We start from the raw sequence: 15,172 nt of genomic DNA, 5'->3' as shown, positions 1-15,172 counted from the left end.
AGGATGGAAGAAAAGAAGGGGAGAGGAGAGGAAGAGGAGAAAAAATAACAACATTTTCAGGTAACACTATACAATTTTATAACACTATAATAACACTCAGTTATAAGACCTTTATAAGGTATTTGTAGATAATGAACTAATCATGAACAAATCATTTATATTAATTCGTAAATTATTATTAAATCATTTATAACTATATTTGTATAACATTTACAAATTAGTTCTACATTATTTATAACTCATTATCAACATTGTTTGTACTTGATTTGTTCATCATTAAATAGTGTTGTTTAATGTGTAGTAACACATTTGTAGATGCTTTGAAAAATGGATATGAAAAAACTACTATACTGTACCTCCATATATTTGTTCATGTTCAACAAATGGTTTGTTAAGACATTCATATAAACATCTATAAATCATTTGTAGATGCTATTGTGTGCCCTAATCTGAAGTGAAGCCTATGGGACCTCTACTCTTCTCCATATATGTAAATGATCTTTGTATCAACCTGTCTAATGCTGCTTACCATTTCTATGCTGATGACACAGTAATTTATTGCTCATCTCCCAGTGTTGTGCAAACGATGGAGTTCTTGCAATCTGCCTTTGACATTGTTCAGTCACATCTTACCCAGCTTAAGCTAGTGTTAAATGCTGGCAAATCAAAGTTTATGCTCTTCTCAAATGGGAAGAGACTCCCAGCTGACCTTCCCACACTTGTTACTGCTGGAGGGACTGACATCGAAAGGGTTGCTTCCTACAAATATCTAGGCATTACAGTGGACGAGAACCTTACGTTTAAATCTCACATAGACAAACTGGAGGGACTGACATCGAAAGGGTTGCTTCCTACAAATATCTAGGCATTACAGTGGACGAGAACCTTACGTTTAAATCTCACATAGACAAACTTGTGTCAAAGCTGAAGCTTAAACTCGGCTTCTTTTTCAGAAACAGGTCCTGTTTTTCACTTAAAGTGAGAAGTCACCTGATCTCGACCACCTTCTTACCACTACTCGATTATGGTGACTTACTCTATATGTATGCACCTGATCAGTACCTTAGAAAGCTTGATACTGTGTACCATTCTGCCTTACGCTTTGTCACGGGATGTGGAAATCGAGTGCACCATTGCACCCTATATACCATTGCAAGTTATCCATCTCTACAAATACGACGATTTTCTCGATGGCTCTCTCTGGTGCACAAAGCTCTGCTTAAACTGGTTCCCTCGTACCTAAGTGTGCTTCTGTGCACAAAGCAATATAAGTATGCCCTTCGTTCTCAAGCTGTTCTAACACTGGAAGTTCCCCATATGAGAACTGAATTGGGAAAAAGGGCTTTTAAATATGCAGGATGACCTAAAATTACCAGGACTGGTCACCCTCGGAGAATTCAAAGCCATTTTAAAATCCTATGAACTCAGTTCCCTTGGTCAGTGCAACTGTGTTTGATAATTTGCCTGTTTGATAACTTGCCTGAAATTGGAGCTTGATGTAAATGTTTTATCTGTATTTTATTGTGATGTTCTTTTTTATGTTGAAACTTTCTGCTGCCTTGCTTGGCCAGATCGCTCTTGAAAAAGAGATTTTAATCTCAATGATGCTTATCTGGTTAAATAAAGGATTTGATTGATTGATTAACAAATGTCTAATACAGTTAATTATTTGTTTACTTTTTCATCACCTGTTACAAATGTAACAGGTTTCGGATACACCCTTCTTTGTGACATCAAACAGTGACAGAATTAGGACTATAGATAAATGCAATTTTATTAACATATAAAATACATGTGCATGACATATAGTGTAACGTAGGGGGGGGCACTAGGACCCAGGAGTACCCTGGCCAGGGATTGACAGAGTATGTAAACGGAAGTCTCACACGAGTGAGACTTGACTTCGACGTGTGTTGCCGTCTGTTTGAATGGAAGCACGATACATTAGCAAAGCCAAGTTATTCGTGCTGCCCCACGCTTTTATTAAGGTATGACCTTTTTTGTTGGTAAATATATTCCATCATTTCCGACCTACAACGCTTATATTTTGTGTAGACGTACTTGATGTGGTGGGCGCTAACGTTACATTTTAATTATGTGTTTGTTCCTAATGTGTGCTCAGTATATTGCGGTATGTATGATGACACGACACACAAGGGTAATAATTATTTGTATTTTCAGGCTGTATCGGCGCCTATACAGCCTGAAAATACAAATAATTATTACCCTTGTGTGTCGTGTCATCATCACATATCGCAATATACTGAGCACACATTAGGAACAAACACATTTTCAAATGTAACGTTAGCGTCCACCACATCAAGTACGTCTACACTGTAACGTTTCCCAGGTTGTGCGCCATCCTGTGGACTAGTTCAGGTGGTGCAGCTTTGTTCCCTGATCACCATGTTATGTCATGTTATTATTATAAATTTTTGTTCTGTTCATTTGATGTTTGTCTTGTCTGTGATGTTACACTCCCGGGTCTGTCTCTCCTGTCTGTGTTGGTTTTGTGTTCTGGTTGGTGTTGTTATTTTGTGTGTATATATATTTCAACCTTGTAATGTTCTGTGTCAATCAGTGTCTGTATATATGCCTGTGAGTTCCTGTCTTCCCTGTCGCCTCCTCATGTTACTTTTCCGACGAGGCATCTGAAGAGACCCAAGTTGATCGCCGGCCCGGAAAATGCATGGAATATATATTTACAGTACCCAACGCTGAATCAATAAACGCGATCGATATTTGGAATGACGATCAGGAATTGGAATATTCTTTTTGGATAACATCTGATCTGAGGTAAGCAATTTATTTTACCAGTCTTAGGGTAATCGGATCTATTTTCACCTATATATCAACGTGTCCCATATGTGTGTGTGTGGCTGTGTGTGTGTGCTCGCTGATCAGGAAATGAGGGAATATATTTTTCAGATCGCTTCTCTAGCGTGCATAAGTACACATATACTATCTAGCGTTGATTTGAAAACTATTCATAAATAGGCCGAAAAATGACGTTTTTTGTGTATGCCAGAATATTCCAGTAAATGCCGTTTATCACGGAATCTTTATATTTTCCTGAAAAACGAGGGCTTTTCAAAATGCTATAAAACGAAAATGAACCGATTAAAAAACAATCCGTCTCGACAATGTTGACTGCAAACAAGTCATTGATAAACGATGGGCAGATTAGACACATAGTCATAATTTAAGACAGAGATTATGCGTTCACAACGCTATCATTGAAGTGGGTGCTGGCATTCAACGGTGGTAAGGCGCACCGCACCGCCGGTAATCAAATTAAAGGAGCCGTGCTCACTTCAAGATTCAACTGTTGTCTTCATCTCTCCTCTGCTAGTCTGGGTTTGTCTCTGTCCACTTTTAGAATGCCTAATCGTAACATACACAACAAGAGTTGTAGGTCTGGACTTTGTTGATGGCGACTCCTACAGGTCGGTTGGGGGACGCCTGCACAGCAGAGACAGGAAATGGCAAGGGTAGTGTGAGCCTCCCACACATTACACCTCGCCAATGAGAGTCCGCGCTGACAGGCTGCCTCCACATGTATCGGAGGGGACATGTGATGCAAGGCTTCTATCCTCCCTACAACCGGCCAGTGGGGGGCATATGCGAGCAACCTTCAAGACAGGGGAGGGGAGAATTGGCACGACAAATTGGGATGGGAGAAAAATAGAAAAAAAGGAGAAAAAGTGGATTAAAAAAAATTGTAGATTGTGATAATCATAAATGCATTTGTACACAAATATACATATCTGTAAAGAATTAACCTCAGACACAGTCAGAATGTTTAGTTTCTTGAAAAGAGGAGCAGATGGTTCAAATCGATCTGAGAGGGTTGCCAGTCTAACAAATCTTTTTTGAAGTCAAATAATAGTTTGAAGATGAGATGAATGAGTGCCCATATTATGTTACAATAAGATATGTAAGGAAAGATCAGACTATAATACAGGATTAAAAAATAAGTTCTATTTATCAATGAACACGCCTTCCAAATTATACCTGCAGTACTGACTTCATTGCTTTTTTACAAACTTGATCAATGTGTTTTTCTCCAATTGAGTTTATCATCAACTAAGATCCCTAAAAACGTTGTTGAAGTTACTTGATTGATCTCGGTGTCACTGATTAATAGCTTTGCCTCCTTTTTCAGATCACTTTTACCTTTATTACAAAATAAAATTTGAATAGCCTATAGGCCACAATGTACGCTGTTGGATAGGGGTCATGCCCTTTGATATTTGTGTGTGTGTGTGTGTGTGCGTGTGTGTGTGTGTGTGGGTGCAGCATGGTGGCCTATGCATGGATTGTGTAGCATAGCTAACTAATGCTAAATGAAATAGCATTGATTACAACACACACACACACACACACACACACACACACACACACACATCAAAGACTTGTACCATCTCAAACACATTTGAACTATGGCGAGGCCTGCATACCACACACACACACGCACACACACACAAAGATCAAAGGGCTTGATTAGCATTAGTTAGCTATGCTACACAATCCATGCATAGGCCACCATGCTGCACACACACACACACACACACGCACACACACACACACACACACACACGTCAAAGACTTGTACCATCTCCAACACCTTTGAACTATGGCGAGGCCTGCATATGCACACACACACACACACACACACAAATTGGGACTAATGCTAAATGAAATAGCATTGATAACACATGCTTTGATGTACAATGGCCGCTGATTTATTTTGTGTTCATTACAGGATCTGACACCGAATCCGGGGCCGATACACCAACATGCTTGGGTATGTACTAACTACATTTATGTATGTGTAAATGTATTATTATTGTGTTTTATGAGACTTACTTACTGAATGAATTTAATCCAATTCAGATTATGGCGCAGACCCCACAGATAGTGACGCTGAGACTGGCAACGACATAGGATCACATTCTACTCCTGCAGGTAATTGTACATAAAATATAACACATAATGCTATATATATATATATATCATGTAAATACAATGACAATACGTTGCCCTAGTGTAATGTATTACATCATGTGATTCTAGAACTGGATGCTAGTCTGGACATGCCGGAACCCGTTGCAGGGCGGAAACGCACATCTAAGAGCGGTAAGTTGGCCTCACTCTGCACACCACTTCCAGCTCTGACCTCTGACCCCCACACCACGTCCAGCTCTGACATCTGAACCCCACACACACTCACTCATTCACTCACACACAGTTTGTAACTACGTGGCATATGAATGTCTACAGTAGGGGTGTTATAGTATATTTGTATAATTGACAGGTCGTGGCGTGCGACGCGGAGGAGCGAAGAGCAGAGCTGCGATCCGCCAGGAAGAGGAGAATGCCTGGTCTCGTGAGGGCTGGGTGCCTCACAGGATCCCCTTCACAGCCCAACCGGGGTTGCTCCAGGACGCCAAGGCACTCAAATCGTACCGGCCTGCGAAATGGATGGATCTGTTCCTGACAGATGCTTTTCTGAACTCCATTGTTGCCCAGTCCAACCTCTACGCTGAGCAGTCCATTGCCCGGCTGGACCCCACGCTAACCAGTAGCAGGGCACTGCTTTGGAAGCCCCTCACATTGAAGGAGCTGAAGAAGTTCCTTGGACTCAATTTCCTTAGCAGTGTCCTGCGGAAGCCTCGCGTGGACCAGATGTGGACCACTGACGACATGATGTACACACCGTACTACTCTGAGACCATGCCACGCAACAGGTTTCAATTGATCTGGCGATTCCTCCACTTTGCGGACAATACTTCCCTGGAAGTTAGAGACAAATTGTGCAAAGTACGCCGTGTTGTTGACCATGTAAACGCGAGGTGCAAGGAGCTGTACCAGCCTGAACGCGAGCTCGCCATTGACGAGGGGGTGATGGCATGGCGAGGCCGCCTGACCTTCCGGGTCTACAACCCCAACAAGCCCACCCGCTATGGCATCAAGTCTTACTTCCTGTGCGAATCTCGCACAGGATATTGCTTTGCATTTAAGCCATATTGTCGGGAAGGCTCGCTCCTGGGGCACACGGTCGTCGGTCTGCTTGGACGTCTGTCTGGGGCCGGCTATACGCCCTATATGGACAACTTCTACAACTCGGTACGTATGTCCGCCAGGCTCCGACAGTTGAGGACCGACGTCTGTGGTACCCTCAGGAAGCACCGGGGGGAGCCAGCCATCATCAAGAACGTGACCAAACGTGACATCGGTGTGGGGGAGCGCATTGCGGTCAACAACAAGGAGGTCCTGATCGTGGCATGGCGCGATAAGAGAATCGTGAAGACCATCAGCAGCTTCCACGAGGACACCATGGAAACGGCGATGGTGTGGAAGAAGCAGAAGAAGCGCTGAGGGTGGAGATGCTCAAGCCGTCATCAATCATGGAGTACAATAAATTCATGAACGGCGTCGATCAGCTGGATCAAAATATATCGTACTATCCGGTTACACGTAAGACTGGAAAGTGGGGGGAGCTCCAGTAGCTCACCACGTACCGCGAGCACTATTTCAGCGCCGTGGACAACCGTGCTCGTCACGGATCTGGGGCTTAGCGAGTTCGAATCCCGACTGCAGCCGTGCCTTTCCCAGAGTGTCTTCCCCCCCATCTGAACCCTTTCAGCCTGTTTCTGTCGGTCATCCTTGACCAGTATAAATGTGATAAACACATAAAAGAGCCAGGGGAATGGCCAAAGTTTTAAAAAAAAATACTGGAAAGTGGACCAAAAAGTTTGTGATGTATCTGATCCAAATATGTATGTTCAACGCTTTTGTCTTGTACAAAAAAAAGCACCCACAAGGGCATTACTACAACCTCTTCCGGTTCACCAGGGCTGTGGCGCGGACCTACACAGACGGTAAGGAGAAGAAGATTCCTGGGGTGACAGTGGAGATGGAGGCGGAGGCGGAGGCAGGGGAGGAGGCAGGGGAGGAGGCAGGGGGTGGGGATGAGGAGGAGGCAGGGGCTGAGCAGGTGGGGCGTGTCGACCCTAGGGCCCCACTGGGGGACCCGCAGAGCAGATTAGTGGGTGGCTTTGTGAAGCATGTAATGGTTGCATACAAAGCCACCCCCAAGAAAAAGCTACCGTGTAGGAAATGTCGTGTCTGCAGTAGGCGTGGCATCAGGAGTGAGAACAGATATTTTTGCACATCGTGCAAAGTCCCCCTGCATCGTGACAAATGCTTCACTCTGTACCACACAAAGAGGGATTTCTCTAAATAGTTTCTTTATTAGTTGTCATACAGAAGTACAGACTACTTCTAAATAATCCGGCACACAGAAGTACAGATTACTTCTAAATAATCCATCATTGTGTGATACAGACAGAACCATGTGTACCGGTACATAGTATAGCTAGCTGAGAGTAGTATAGTATAGTGTAGTATAGTATAGTATATTGTAGTATAGTATAGTATAGTGTATGGGTAGTTGCACTGTTTTCTGTACAAGACAAATGCGTTGAACACATGTATTTGGGCCACGGTTGTCGATATTGCATAGGCATGTTTGGACCACTTGCAGATGAGACGTTATGTTAGCGATCTAGCTGTATCGACTCCATTCATAATTTGCATTGTGTGTGTATATAGTTTTTTTTTTATTTATCTTTTCCCCCCTCATTTTTACCGTTTGCACAGAACCAATGGTTGCTGACAGTCACCCAGTTTATAAAAGTATATACTGTAGTTCTGTTCCGTTAGGGGCTCTGCTTGGCATCACTACTGCACTCCCTCGCGTACGTGCACGCGTACTGAATAAAATTCCACAAGATATACCTTTAATACCAGTATTAGTCTGACCACACCCCTCATCAGCTTACCTTCATAAGCAGGTGTGTGGTCACCTGCTCTCCTCCTTCTCGCTTTCACCACAAGGAAGTGCCTCGGTAGTACCCCACTTGACGTGTTGTTAGTTGAAAAGAGTTGTGACTGGTTTACATTGTGCTTAATCTTTTCTTCTCTCACATCTGTTGTACAAGAAAAGGTTTGGGTCATAATGTATTCCGCGGAGAGTAGACCCGCTAGACCTACTCTTCACCACCGGTTCTCCATTCCCGCCTCCGTTGTGCGCCTCTGTGCTGGGCTGTTGCCACTCTCGTGGTTGCCGACCCAGCCCGGGAGACTGCCGGTGGATAGTTTTCCTCACCGAAGAGCCGAGGGTTCGGTGCCGTCGCTCCGGCGATGGCCTGATCTCGACTCTGGTTCCTCTGGTTCTGGGGAATCGCCCGTTGATGAACGGGGGATTGTTTTGGAGCCGGAGGATTTGCGACGCAAACTTTTCGCGTCTGCTCGCTCGCGTCGCAAGATGGTGGCGTGCAGACGCGAACGGCCTGGGTTTGGGGAGCTGCTGGAGACCAGCGAAGATGCGTCCGGCTCGGGATTTCCGATGGAGACTGAGGACTTCATGGACGAGGCGGACGGATTTTTGTATGAGGGCCCCGTGGAGGAGAGTATCCCTCCTCAGGAGACCCCGGAGGGGGGGGAAATGGCTCCATGGGGCGCCCTGTTCGAGGATGTCGAGGAACCACCTTGGCCTCATCGGCAGGATGCCCTACTGTCGGCCGCATCGGATTGTGGCTCCTTGACCAGTCGCCGCCTGCTGTATGTGAGGGATGCGGGGTCGGTGGAGGAAGGTTCGCAGGGGGAACTGCGGGCCTTGTTTCCCGAGCTCATGGCGGTAGCCGCCACCGCAAACGGTGTGCCGCTGCCGCTGCCATTGCCTGCACCTGTCCCTGATGACCTCATAGGCCATCCCTGGCAGCGTCCCCCAGTGAGAGGGGTGGATGTTGTCTACCCATTTTTCCCATCGATGGGGGCCTATGTTCGTCGGGGTCAGGCGGTGACCAACATCATGGGACTAACTCCTACCTACGTACCAGTTACGCGGGTAGCGGGGTTGGTCAAAGGTATGGGGGAGGGCGTGCCTCGGCTTGACAGTCCGATGGCCGCGCTCCTCTGTCCGGATATGGTGTGGGAACCACTATGCAAGCCGGTCCTCCAGGGGAAATCGGCTAGGCGATTGGCTTATTGGGGTGACCAGTCATTTATCGCTGGTACACAATCGCTGGCTGCGGCGTCTAACATCGCCCACCTGGCTAGATTTGTATCGGGGATAATGACGGGCGGCACGGATCTGACCGAGGTGAAATGCGATCAGATCACCCAGGCTGCGGGAGCTGTCCTGCACCTTTCCCAGGTGCTGGCCATAGCCATGGGGAAAGTGCGCGCCCTGGCCACCCTGGGCCAGCGTCACCTTTGGCTGGAGCAGGCCCGTGTGCCAGAGAAGAAGAGAGCTCCTCTTCTGACGGCCGCCCTCTCCGACGCTGGCCTGTTCGGGAAGGCCCTGCAGTTGATGACCTCAACATGCAGAGAGATGGCAGAGGAGAGATCCATCCTCCAACCCCATTTTCCGCCTCCCGTCCTTGCCGGTGGAGGCAGAAGGCTTCCGCGACGTCGAGCTGTCTCCGTCGCCGCTACCACTGCCTCCGCCGCCGCTGCTGGCCCTGCCAAGAGGGCCAGGGGACGAAACGGCGCTTCGGCCACCGCCGGCCCATCCCAGACCGGAGGAGACGGTAGGGAACGTCGTGTCCAGCAGACTGTAACCTACCGTCCCTCCGGGGCTCCCCGGGGTGGCAAGACTCGAGCGGCGCGAGGTGGCAGACGCCGTTAGGAGTGACTTTTTCCCCTCTGTGTCCCCTCTCCTACACCCTTCCCGGCCCCTCTATGATTTTGTGCCTTAACATTATTTAGTTATTTAATAAAAAAAGTTCCCCGACATAAGGGGGACTGTGTTTTGGCCGAACAAACTGTGTGTTTCTTCAAACAAATCATATGGTGGGGTTGTGTATATATGAATCTGCCCTGTTTTACGTTGTGGGGTGAGTTGTGTTGTGTTACGAGGTTAAGCAAGGTCTGCAACGTACACTCGGTAATTTCTATTCTATTTAGCTTGATGCTCCACATGCAGTTAGAACTGGTGTTATTCCATTGCTTTAACTAAGTATATGTGTTTTCACAATGCTGTGTTGTTTAGTTGCAGTAATACTCGTATGCACACTTTTCACGGCCTAGCCGTTTACTCTCGTTCAGCGTTTTTTCCTATGTATGACATAGGCAACGGGTATAGGATTCACGCACAGGCGACTTGTGTTTTGTTGTAAAACCTTTTACATTTTTTGTGGGTAGCAGGCATTGTATTAGCTTCGCTATGCTTTGCTTTCTACCGGAGGTTTTTCAAGATGGCTACGGTTGTTTTTCTGTGTGTAGGGATAAAGGGTGTGTTTTCGGGAGGGGGTGTCGAATAAACCCCTCCTTTCCCACTTGATTGGTTTAGGGGATTTTTGATCTTTTCTGCTGAGCCAGTCAGGGCCAAGCCAGTGCTTGACAGGGGGTGGGGGGGGGGGGGGAAGGGGTATTCTACCGACTCCTGTTACATGACAGGATCCGGTAGGTTTTCCCCGCCCGTTGTAGCGGTGTTGCTATGGCGACGCCTTCCATGAGCTGGTGTCTTAAAGATGTCGAGGTTGGGCGCAGGGCTCACAGGCCTGCTGCGCCCGGTTTATGTGTCAAACTTGAGTCTATTGGTCACGTGTCTCACAGTTTACATATCTTTTTTCTTGACCATAGTCTCATGTGGGAAGGTGTTGCTGGGAGGGTCTGGTCTTACACTCTGATTAAAAGGAGTGACTGGATTAAAATCATGTGAAAAACAGGGTTTTTACTCCCAGCTGTGCAGTTGGGTCATACGGGTGATGCCTTTTCTTTATTTTTATAAAGAGTTGAATGTGTCTTGATGGATTGGAAATGAGGGTCCCTGATGGAAACAAGACTAACGTCTTTCTCAGGTCTGCCTCCCCTTATCCTATTGTGTGTATTGCCGTACTGCAGTCTGTTGGGTAAATCTTTTCATTCATTCATTCATGGAGTTGATTGCATCTCGCCCCTCTTGTCGTTTCCCTGGGCGTCTTGGGGATTCAATATGGTGGTCTAAACGGCCTATTGTTGATGTGGGTATGTCCAAACGCACACATAGTGCTAGCTCAGGATGTGCTTTTGGGCCATTGGCTGACTAGCGCGCCTTGATTGCTTGGGTGAAACAGCGTTTTTATGAAGCAATTGGGATGGGGGTTTTTCCTCTTCCGACACCCTGTGTGGTTGTCGATGGGTTCCCGTTCATGTCAGGGGATGGTGACGGAATGGGTCTGGACATATGGGGAAGGGTCTCACGCCCTAGGGGTGGGCCACCGGGCGCGGTTCATACCGACACGTCTGGGTGGCGCCTTTCTTTTTTATGTTGGGATCAACACGCATATCTGCCCCTTCTCCTGGGGTTGGCAGGTCGGCGTGATTAGGGCACGGGACTGGTTCTGGTCGCGCTGGTCCAGATCAGTTGCACCCGTTGTCCGCTGGGGATGCAGATCTGCTGTTCTGGTACCCTGAGGGACTTGGGATTTTTTCAGGGGGAAAAATGCTAGGTCGGTCCGGGTGTCACAGGGTTGAGCGTTATGGGACCCTTGTTAGGTGCGTTGTATTCTGCACTGTCGTAATGGCTTACGGCCATGCCGACCTGTACGCGTCCGATCTCGTCGGATCTCGACCGCTGTGCGGGTTGGTCTTGGTTGGTACTTGGTTGGGTGACCTCCTGGGAATACCGAGTGCGGGGTGCTGGGGCTGGTCTTCCATTTTTACGCTCTTCTCTTGCGCTTGGCGCTGAGGGGCCTGTTGGGGTGGTTTTAACCTCCTCGGGGGACCCTGTGCCCCCCGTATCGCCGGGCCCGGTCCGGGGTGATGCTCGTTGACCCGTAGGCCCGGGATAGCCCTGTTGGAAACCGGAACGCGGGCTGCGGCGGTGCCGCAGATGTGTTTTGGGGTTTCTTTCCTGAGGGGTTGTGGGACCAACCATTGCATGGGGTAATGCCTGGGTGGTTGGTTCTCTGGTGTGTTGCTGCAGTGTCAACTCCCGGTTCTCCGGTTGAGGGTGCCCCTGCACGTTCGTGACGTCTGCCGATCGTATGGGCTTTTTCTGTGGGCAGCTGTCAGGGGCCGAGTGGTCTAAGGGTCCCACTTCTGACATGCTGTTTAGAGGCTTGGTTATGCGACAACGCCAGCTTACGCCCCTTCCGCCGGGGCGGCTGTTTTCAGCTGTCCTTTCTGGCGCCTGCCTCGTCCGCAGTTTCCAGGCTTGGTTGACAGCCTGTTGCCTGGTCTTTTTCCCCAGTGCACTGCCTGCTTCCGTTGGTTAACTCTTGTGTGTTATGACCATGCTGTCTGCCTGTTGCAGGGCCTGTGTTCCAGGCGGTGTGCTGTTGGGGAGGACAGGGCCCGCTCGGCTGAGGGGCCTTTGTCCGAATACGCTGGCGATGTGGGGGGCGGGGTCACTAGGTGCCCACCTGGTGGGGTCTTGATGCTGGCATCATGGACTTCTCCGGGCTCCCATTCCAGGGAGTCCAGTCCTTTTGGTGGGTCTGGGTCTTCCTTCGCGCTCCGCTGCTACGGCCTTGCCACGGGGTTGGGTTTGCCCTTGATCCCGTGATTCTGGGGGCAGTGACGAGGTTGTTTCCTACGTTCGTTCCCGGGTGGCATGCGGGTTGTGCGTGGGTGTAGTCGTGGGGTCAAGCCACGGTCTGCTCACCCTGTGCGTTGGGTTGCTTGAGTGCTTCTTCGCACGGTCGGGTCCGTTCGCCCTCCCGTGAAGCCCCTAATAGGGGGGATGCCCTCCATTAGTTCTCCATCTGTTCTGATGGTTGTGGGGGGCTGTCAGCGGGGTGTATTTGTCAGCCAGCGGCTCCGCTTGGCCTCCCTTTGTGCAGTAGTGATGCCAAGCAGAGCCCCTAACGGAACAGAACGTTAGGTTATGGCTATAACCAAGTTCTGTTAGTTAGGGGTGACGCTTGGCATCAGACAGCCGCTGCAGCCCTTGACCTCACCTTGTGGTGAAAGCTTGGGTAGGAGGAGAGCAGGTGACCACACACCTGCTTATGAAGGTAAGCTGATGAGGGGTGTGGTCAGACTAATACTGGTATTAAAGGTATATCTTGTGGAATTGTATTCAGTACGCGTGCACGTACGCGAGGGAGTGCAGTAGTGATGCCAAGCGTCACCCCTAACTAACAGAACTTGGTTATAGCCATAACCTAACGGTAACATACCACACTTTTCTAATGCAGTCCATTGGCCTCTTATTTATATACTTTGGAAGCATGTATTGGATATTTTTTGGTCCACAGATCATCTGGCGCTTCATCCATTTATCAATGGAAAATGCAGTCATCGATGCGAGAGACCAAGTAAGATATGCCCTGTAGTTCATGTGACGTGAATGTTACCAGCAAACTTCTAAATGCACTGAAACAATGGTTGGTTATCCTCCAGTGTTCACTTTTTATAAGGTATTGTCTTGGTAAATTACCATAATCCTATACTGTGAATGTTACCAGCAAACTTCTAAATGCACTGAAACAATGGTTGGTTATCCTCCAGTGTTCACTTTTTATAAGGTATTGTCTTGGTAAATTACCATAATCCTATACTGTGAATGTTACCAGCAAACTTCTAAATGCACTGAAACAATGGTTGGTTATCCTCCAGTGTTCACTTTTTATAAGGTATTGTCTTGGTAAATTACCATAATCCTATACTGTGAATGTTACCAGCAAACTTCTAAATGCACTGAAACAATGGTTGGTTATCCTCCAGTGTTCACTTTTTATAAGGTATTGTCTTGGTAAATTACCATAATCCTATACTGTGAATGTTACCAGCAAACTTCTAAATGCACTGAAACAATGGTTGGTTATCCTCCAGTGTTCACTTTTTATAAGGTATTGTCTTGGTAAATTACCATAATCCTATACTGTGAATGTTACCAGCAAACTCCTAAATGCACTGACACAATGGTTGGTTATCATCAGCCAGTGTTCACTTTTTATAAGGTATTGTCTTGGTAAATTACCATAATCCTATACTGTGAATGTTACCAGCAAACTTCTAAATGCACTGAAACAATGGTTGGTTATCCTCCAGTGTTCACTTTTTATAAGGTATTGTCTTGGTAAATTACCATAATCCTATACTGTGAATGTTACCAGCAAACTCCTAAATGCACTGACACAATGGTTGGTTATCATCAGCCAGTGTTCACTTTTTATAAGGTATTGTCTTGGTAAATTACCATAATCCTATACCGTGAATGTTACCAGCAAACTTCTAAATGCACTGAAACAATGGTTGGTTATCCTCCAGTGTTCACTTTTTATAAAGTATTGTCTTGGTAAATTACCATAATCCTATACTGTGAATGTTACCAGCAAACTCCTAAATGCACTGACACAATGGTTGGTTATCATCAGCCAGTGTTCACTTTTTATAAGGTATTGTCTTGGTAAATTACCATAATCCTATACTGTGAATGTTACCAGCAAACTTCTAAATGCACTGAAACAATGGTTGGTTATCATCAGCCAGTGTTCACTTTTTATAAGGTATTGTCTTGGTAAATTACCATAATCCTATACTGTGAATGTTACCATCAAACTTCTAAATGCACTGAAACAATGGTTGATTATCCTCCAGTGTTAACTTTTTATAAGGTATTGTCTTGGTAAATTACCATAATCCTATACTGTGAATGTTACCAGCAAACTCCTAAATGCACTGAAACAATGGTTGGTTATCATCAGCCAGTGTTCACTTTTTATAAGGTATTGTCTTGGTAAATTACCATAATTTTATACTGTGAATGTTACCAGCATATGTGTCTAATGCACAGCAACAATGGTTGGTACTGATGACTTGTCACCCAGTTTATTGAACATATTTTACAATAAAAATGTTCATGGCATCAAAGTTTCAAGTTTTCTGCATTGTAAAGTATTCTGTATTTTATAATAATGTTTTCTGGACCTACACCAGTAGTTATAACTTACTTGTTCATTAGCGCCAGGCATGGTGGTTGATGAGGTAGTAGTATTTCCAGGTGAAACTAATTGATATATTATCAATACAAGATATTATTACTTTATGAATGTGTTTATCATGTATGGACGAATAAATTGGAAAACAGGTAGGTACAGAGCAACACAGTGTCTACAACACAGGAGCAGATTATGCACAGTACATGAATGAGAAACAGTCGATATGTTTTTTG

The sequence above is a fragment of the Notolepis coatsorum genome, assembly GCF_963971535.1.
Source record: "Notolepis coatsorum genome assembly, chromosome: 6".
Lineage (NCBI taxonomy): Eukaryota > Metazoa > Chordata > Actinopteri > Aulopiformes > Paralepididae > Notolepis > Notolepis coatsorum.
This window is presented reverse-complemented; position numbering follows the sequence as displayed.